The sequence below is a fragment of the Caloenas nicobarica genome, chromosome Z (genome assembly GCF_036013445.1).
Source record: "Caloenas nicobarica isolate bCalNic1 chromosome Z, bCalNic1.hap1, whole genome shotgun sequence".
Taxonomy (NCBI): domain Eukaryota; kingdom Metazoa; phylum Chordata; class Aves; order Columbiformes; family Columbidae; genus Caloenas; species Caloenas nicobarica.
This window is the reverse complement of record NC_088284.1, coordinates 64,628,444-64,637,254: the sequence shown is the minus strand read 5'-3', so window position 1 is coordinate 64,637,254 and position 8,811 is coordinate 64,628,444.

Genomic DNA, 8,811 nt, shown 5'->3' with positions numbered 1-8,811 from the left:
AAGTATGAGGAGGGAGAAATCGTGTATCAGCTTTATGTTGGGAAATTCACTGGTGGTAAACATCTAATGAGAAAACAGCACTGTGCAGTTTTTGCAGCAGTGGGGCTGCAGAACAACCCCCAACAATGCCTCCCTGGGCTAGCTCTCACCACATTTGCCATTCCACATGAGTAACACATGGAGAGGAGGCTTCCCCCACATGCACAGGTGCTGCCACCCTGCCACCACAACTTTATTGATGACAGATTTTTAGTAACTGCAGAGTTATTTTCAGGGGATAGGTCACATCGCCAGCCATCTCAGCCTGTCCCCCTTCCTAAAGGGTGAGCAAGGAATTGAGGGTGGCTGAGGAGCTGCACACAGATAGGGATAAGGCACCCCACAGGTGTGGGCACGGCAGCAGCAAAATGCAGCTCATCCTGCACTCTCAGTTGGTGTCCTCCCTTGCTGGCCAGTCCTCGAGGAGCAGCCTGCAGCCAGGGTTCCGTCTATTTAAAGCCTCTGCTGCTGCTGCAGACTCCAGGCAGCGTGTGCCAATCCCTTCAGCTTGGCAACATTATTTTTGGCTCTGCCTCCCTGCCGCAGCATAGGAAATACAATAAAATTAAAACAAACAGAAAAAAAGTGAGCACTCCCAGCAGGGGAAGGAGAGGAGCCCACAGATGCCATGTGTCTGCCCCACCACACTGTTCTGGGGTCACCTTCCCTCCAGGCATGACACCTCCACCTCCCTGCTGTGGGGTCGCAGCTGTGGGGTTAGAGGAGGCAGCATGGCAGTGCAGCCCTGCACCAGCTGCCATGGGGCCTTCCCCACCACTGTTGCTGGCCCTGGCCCTCCCAGGCTAAAAGGATGGACACCCCCCTGGTCCATGCTATGTGGGCAGCAACCTGCCCCAGGCCCCAAGGGGGCTGCTGGTGATGAGCTTGGGACCACCCTGGACTGTAATTTAGGTAGTATAGACCTCTCTGTGCAGACATCACTGGCTTGCGGATGATTCTGGGTCCTGCTGGTGTGAGCTGGCTTTAGCCTTCACCCTGTCTTCCGGGAGAGGTGGTAGGACATACTGCAGCTTTTGCTGATTCAGGTGGAGCCTGAATTCTGATGTTGTCCATTCCACTACTGGAGCTCAGCCTTTAAAATAGAGTAGTAATGAAAATGATATTTAAGCAAATCTTATTCCTGAATTGAGGCCATGGGAGTTGTAGACACAATGCATACCAGAAACAAAGAAACCCGTGCTTTCCCAGAAAACTTGTATCTGTCAAAACTTCACAGAAGACATGACAGGATGTGGTTTAGGGATGGAAAGTAAATCCATTAGGGAAAAAAGGAACTCCTTTCACTGGTGCAGAAGAAAACACCACATAACTTTGTAATGGGAAAGCACTGCTTGATTTTGTTTTTTCCTCTAATCTACCAACCTACATTTCCACCTCTATACAGAGAGCATGAAGATATGCGTTTATGTAAAATACATTCTTTACTGAAAAATCAGTAGTATTTCTACTTAGAGGCTGTAAGTTAATTTTGCCACCTCCTCTGGAGATGCTCATATATTACTCTCCTTTACACAGTGTAAGGTCTTATAGAGCTTTCCCCATGCCCTTTATATACCTCCTGCTGCTTCAGCTCCTCCTACTTCCAATATGTTTTCCTTTATTTGGCTCTGTAAGAAGCCAAAGGAAGACTGGGACGGCTAATGATAGAGATGATGGGAGTGGGGGCTGCGAGGATAAAGAAAGAGGTGGAGCTTGCTTTGGTTTTGCCTTAGCAATCAGTACTGCTCTTGTGACAAAGCTTGCCTTTGCTCATCCTAGTCAGGCAGAGCTGCTCTCAGCCTAGGTTGACCTCCTGCTGCTGGCAGTCACATCTTCCTCTGACTTTCTCTGCTTCCTCTACTCAAGAGCCAAGTGCTGTCCTGCTCCATTCCTTGCTTGCGTTAGCACATATTGTACTGCAAAATACATTACTTTATTAATCAGTTCAGCTGTTTAACAGAAAGATTAATAGTCTTACCCTATTAACTTGAGTGCATGTATCTCTGTATTCAGAGTATTCAAAGAACTACAGGGTATGATTAAGCTACAGAGAAGTTCCATTATAACCTTGTTTCCATATGTTCCAAGCATTCTGAAAATGTCGCCTTTGGAACTCAAATTTCCTGTGTCTAGTAAAAACTATTAACATGCCAGTAAGTCTTTCTCTGAACACAAAACTCAGCCTTTCAGAAAATTCACCGTGTGTTTAAAGTACGAAGCAGGACTTACATTTTAGCTTAAATGCATCCAAATAAAATTTTTTGCTCTGAACTTACATGGCCTTGAGAGCCAGGATCACTCAGCTGGCTGCTGGTACAGACAGGATATGGGTTTCATTTTAAAATGGGCTCTGAGAGGCTCCCTATATGGAGTGGCTGCTGCTGAAGTCCAAAACCCTTACGCCAGGTTTTAGTAGCTCCTCAGTGCTGTACTGCAGATCCTTGGGCCCGTACTGTTCCGCTCTTCTTCCTTCTCGTGGCTTACTTCTATGCAACACAAATTACCTGTGGTCAGTTGTGGCTTATACACATCTTAACTCTCCTGTCATGCAGCTCATTCTATTTTTACATGCTTGTCTCACCTTGCACATGCTGCTGAGGTTAACCAGCTCTTGACAAGACCAGGCTCATCAAAGGGTTTGGTTACTCCCTGATGTGATCATGGTTTACAGTTTAATTTTGGTAGGTGCATGGAAAACCAACACTGGTAGTAAGGCACGTTCAGAGACAGAGATGAGAAAGCCTGCTGCGATTTCAGGGTGTGCTATTATAAATCCAGTGAAGAACTGCAATTGCACCAAAATATGCCAACACCACACCTTGCTGTGCATCTGTACAGCTGTGACTATGGTGAGCTTGAAGGGTCCCTGTGACTGCCTCAAATATCTGCTTTTCGCCTAATTTTTTTTTTTTAAGAAAACTGTGACTTTTGGTTTGGCCACCACGGCTCCTTGTTTTTTCAGACCATGCTCTCTGTAACATTCACACCAGTACAGCAGTGTAGAGTGATATTTCTAAAACATTGTCTCCCAGTCCAGACTGTAGATGACCAGTGTTTGCATGTAGTAAAAGTCTCTACCCAAGGCTGTGGAATTTGTTGTTCTTGAGGCTGTCCATTCACAACCTTGCATCCCGAGAGAGAAGGAGACAATAAATTTGACAGTCTCTGCAAAACTTCACCTTAGTCTCCTGTCAACGGCTGTTTAAATTCCCTCCCTTCCCTAGTCAGAATGCTAGTATTTGCCTTTAGCATTTAAAGTTTAAAATATCAACGCCTGGTAGGCTTCCTGGCCAGAACAAACTTCCTGTAGCTCACCAGTCCTCTCTCTGCCATGGTTTGCTCTTCACTCAGAGCCTCATGCAGTGAAAGGTGGAGTTTCTTACACCTGAGAAAGTTACTTGCCTTCTTACCAGTAATCTCTCCTTACTAACATACTGGAATGACCCCTCAGTCCATTTTCCTTGGCTTCTCTTTTCAGTCAGTTAAGAAACTAATCTGAAATCCTTCCCATAACACATCAACGAGCTGGGAACCTGGTTGCTAGCAGACAACGCATGGGTCAAATAGAGAGACAAAGAAAAATGTCTGTGGTCTTGCCGTGTCATAGAATATAAAGGAGCAATTCTTTTGTTTCTTTAAATAGAGGACAAATTATATGCTCTTTGTTTTTCCTGGAGGTCAACAAACAAAGCACAATCAACAGAGTACTATAAAAGGGCTCATAGATGCATGAAGTAGATATAAACTCTAGACAGAAGTTGGATGAACATTTCAGCCAGTGAAGTGAGGAAGAGCAATGGCTACAAAACAAACAAACAAACCAAAACAACATAACAAAACAAAACAAACACAAACTATGGAAAACGAGGAAGGTAAAGTGATCTCTCTTCAGAAAAGCTGAGATACAGCTCTCTGACTAGGACTGGAAGAGCACGCAGGACGGGAGAAGAGAGAAAGGAGCTAAGTGGCTGGTCACTACCACAGTTTCCAAGGCAAGGGTTCCCACTCCTGAAGCATAACCACCTCCAATATTTTATGAGTGCTCTCTCCTGCTTGCTGCCTTCTTGCACAGCCAATCCAGTCACCAGGGAGCACAAGATTTTCAGTGACTGCAGGACTGGAAGTAGGTACTGCTCCCCATTCATGCTGTTCCCACCCAGCACACTGGTGTGTGGTCAAAGGGAAGTAGAACTCTTCAGAAATCCTTCTCAACTACCAGTGTGATTGTACCACAAGCACTTACCGGAACAGCAGATCTGTATCTTTAAAAACTGTTATTATAAGCAGCTGGAGTGCCTGTAATGCTTCTAAAATATTAAATAACAAATCTTTTTGTAATATTTTTATTTTAATATTTTAAAAATTGTTTAGGAAATTGATTAAACAATCATCATAGGCATTCCCAGGCACATGAATATTCAGGAGAGAAGTAATCAGGAAGACTAACATATTCAGGTTCCTGATTGTCAAAAAAGCAATGGAAAGCATATCCATGGGTGCTGGAGGAGTGTGCTGTGTCCCACTTTATTTCCATAGCACAACATTTTCTCTTGCACATTAGAAGCAATGCAAGTATAAGTGCAGCCAGCATTTTCCTTCAGTTCTTTCCCTGCTTACTGGACTCTACCCCATTGATGGAGAGCATACTTTCTAAGGTCTACTGTGCCTTGAAAACTGGTGGAGAGCCTCAGAGGTCCTTTTCCTTGGAGACATTGTGCAGGATACTGCAGAAGGCAGGAGAAGAAATGACACTGGGTACGCTTTTATCCAGAAGTGATTTGGTAAGGAGGACTGTCTGTTCTTTAGCCTGCTGAGTTCACACTTCAGCACTCTCCTCCAGCTGACACTCTTCTGCTGGCGGCAGCGATACCAGCACAAAGAGGGCAAGAGGCGTTTCTTAAAATGATACACGTCTTGCTGACATCCATACTTTTGGGAGAGTGTAAGATCCCTGCTGTTCAAACTAGTGAATATCATTTCTGGGACAGCATCATGCTGGTCGTCTTTCTACTTTGTGGGTGACAGAAGCCTGCACTGCCTTTCAGGCTGACACAGTAAGGTTTTCTCTGTGATGGGTGAAGTGCAGTATCCACAGTGTTAACACTGGCTGCAGTGCAGTTTGTGAAGCCCAGTCTCTTAAACCGTAGCTATTATTTTAAACACCTTAGCAACAGGAACAAGATCATAAATCGTATCAAAAGTCTTTGTTACCATAAGCTCTTCAGCTCTCTTGCTGACACCATGGCACAGACCTGTACAAGTCTGGATGAAAAAGCCACCAGGTGGCAAAATCGTCCACTCTGGACAAAAAACGCCTGCCCTCATGGGCAGATCCTGGAGATGGGGGACAGGAAAAGTTTGTGGTCAAGCCTCATGTGTATTTCATTTTCATGAAGAAATACTGAATGTCCCAAGACTACACACTGAGAGGATAGCTTTCTTTTGCACAGACTGTCATGCTGATGTGCCTACAGAGCGCCCATAGTGACTGCAGCGTGAGATAAGTGTCTGCCAGACCATCACATCAGCACTCATCAGCAGAAATAAGCTCTTCTCTTTTTTTTTTTCTTTTTTTTTTTTTTTTCCCCTGGAGATCCCAGTGTAAAAGTGAGATGTTTACATGAAAATAACCTTTGCTGCCTTCCCTAATCTCTCCTGCATCCTGCTACAAGAATGCTAATGCCACATTCATGAGTGGCTGATGCAGGTCCAGGCTGATGTAACAGGAAAGAATAGAAATGAAAGTGAGAAGCTGGGTTAGCAGGCTAAAATTACTTTTTCACAGGAGTTTGTAGGCACAGAGAAGTTCTTCCTCTGACCATTTTGAAAAATGCTCTCAAGCCGGTAAGTGCTAAAAGCCTTGGAAAACATGCTCAGAAATCCTAGTGCCAAACCTATCCTAGGACCAAATCCGATCACCTACGTGATTGCAACACAGTTAGAATGTGTTACAGGAGTATGGGCCACGTGCGCTCTTCAGGTGTACATTCATATATAGGTTTGGTCAGCTCAGGTAAACATGCTCATGTTCAGAGCAATAAATATACTGTCAAGTCAATTTGGATGCTCTAAGACCCACCTCAGAAACAGTGGGGTATGTGAAGTTTAGTGGAAAGAGACCCCCTAACTGGAGCAGGAAGGAGACTTCGTTCTGATAGATTGGTTTGCAAAAAATAGAAGACAAAAATAATTGTCCTCTAAGGGCCTGCCCTGGCTCCATTTTACAATGTTCTGCAATTTCTAAACTTAAAAACCAAAAACATAAACCAACCGAAAAACGACAAAAAACCCCCACAAATCTGCCACAAAAATACAGCTGCTACAAAGTCAGTTAATGTGCTGCTGGTCTGTTCACATAGCTTGGCTGAAAACGCTGTAAGGCAAAAGTAACAACAAAGATGTGCACCCCTTCCCTTCCTGTTCACCTTAATGAGGTGTGAACTCAAAAGGCTCTGTATGCCATTTAAATGCTACCATTAAGGCTCAGCTATTATTTTTTCTGTTAAAAACAATGATGTTACAGTTCCTCAGCAATCCTGTGTATCAAGAGAGGCAAGGGGCTGGGGGAAGAAATTAAACTTTGCTGTATGTTTAAGGACAGCTGAAGAACTGAAAGCAGTCTGTTGTATGGAATGTATAGGAAAATCTCTACCTTTTTAGTGCTTCATTCTGTAATCTCCTAACCTTCTTTTAATTTGTTCTGGTGATGATGCAGTTGTGTGGTGATATTGTGAAAGTGCTTCCAACATATTTTAATAGAAGTACAGGATTAAACAAATAAAAGCACATAGTATGACACTTTTAACTAGGCAGAAATAGATACTGTGTATCAGGATTCTGCAGTTGTTTTCCTGTACAAGGTAAAGGAGGCTGACTGCTGACTAAAATCGTATATGCCATATTTCCTCTCTTGCGTTGCTTTATTATCCGAAGTGAAAAATCTGATCTGCTCTAATTGGCAACAACTTTGTTACTGCTTGCCGAGGCCTCAGGGTTTTAGAAATAATTTTACGAAATCTCCTTGAGTTCCCCCTTCCCTAATATGCCAGAGCAGCTTTGGGAACAAATGGCACTTGTCACCGCCGTGACAAGTGGGAACTCTAGGTTTTGCGTGGCAGTATAGGGAACTACCAACACCAGCCTCTATGAATCTGTTGACCAGCACTCCCCATCTCTCTGCCCAGTGCATTTTACCCTAGACTGCAGAGTACTTGCCTGGGGGAAGCAGCAGAAGAAACCATTTCGCCCGTGCCAAACTCAGAGTTATAATTCTGCCTAGTTGCTAGGAAACTATGCAGGAGGCTCAGTGGGGCTGGGAGCCTATAAAGAGCAGCATGGCAAAAGTAGGAACTTTCAGAAATAATGAGCAAGTGTCGTGCACATGTGCAGATCGTGGATTTTTACATGGTGGGTTGCCCAGATGAACCTGAATGAGTTGTTGCAGGAATAGCAAGAGTAGCCATTCCCTGAAAAATGTGAAGCTCCTACTTGAGAACTGGTAGGGCGAGAGCAGTTTTTTTACATGTGCGAAATGATGTGTTTAGCCAAAGCTACCTGGTTTTCTCCATTGTCTTGTTATGCATGAGGATGGCTGTACCTCTCATGCACGTAGCTGAGTGCTACTGAGATTCTGCCTACTGTATTTTCACTTAATGCGGTCCTTGTTTACTTGGTTTATGCTGTGGCTGCACTACTGATAGAATTTACTGTAGAACCATTGATATGCCAGATCTTCTTCCACTCGTTTTATTTTCCTGTCCTGTTGATTAGTGAGGAAACCCTAAAATACAGACATTTTAATAAAGAAAATTATATCAGCAGCTTTGAAAATAAGTCTTGAAAAATTAGATCTTTCTTACAAATTCTGTTATAAAGATGTCAAATAATTCTTTGGGTTTTTTTAGTGGAAATTCTGCAAGTGAGTCTATCTCCCTTCAGATTATTATCTGCTCATATCTAGATAGGTAATTAAGTATGTAACAATTATCCATAGAGGAAAACTATTTAGAGTCTTTTCATGTTTCATCCATTATGAACATTAAAAAGTATCAATTATACAGATATACAATCTCAGAACACAAAAAAAATCCAGAGTCAACAGAATCTAAGGTCACCCTGTTACAAATATATGAGCTTTTGATAATATTTATGGAAAAGAAAGCCATAATCAAAACATGCTAGTGCTATACAATTGAGAAATAAAAGGCAATGGAAATGATACATAACACAATTTTTGAACTTAAAAATATGTTCAAGAAAGTTGTCTATGACAAACAATCCAGGCTTAAACTAAATAGAGTAACTATGGCAGCTTTGGGTAACAAAATTTTTCTTTCTAAAAGACTACAATATCCATGGCTTTCCCTGATGCCATTATTTCTCTCATGTGTTCTAATATAAATAGTTCCCAATTGTTTGCTAAATCATTTGCAGAGTTAGGCTTAGTAACTATATAGGCTCAACAAAAACAACTAAAAAGAGAAAGCTGCAGACAGTAATTGGCCTGTCTACCAGAACTTGAATCTTTGTCAGCAATCACAACAGCAGCACCAAAATTAAACCTACAGAGCAACAAAACCCCTGGAAATCTATCACGAAATATTGCCAAATTTCTTGTAATAAACTCTGTTAAGTATTGATGACGAGTGCAAATCGTTAACTGTCTGTGACTCTGTGACTCAAAGCTTGAATTCTGTTTCAAAAAAAAAAAAAAATCAACACCCATAGATTCTGTCTGGGATGGAGAAAGGTCTGCTCTCCACTCGACTGACT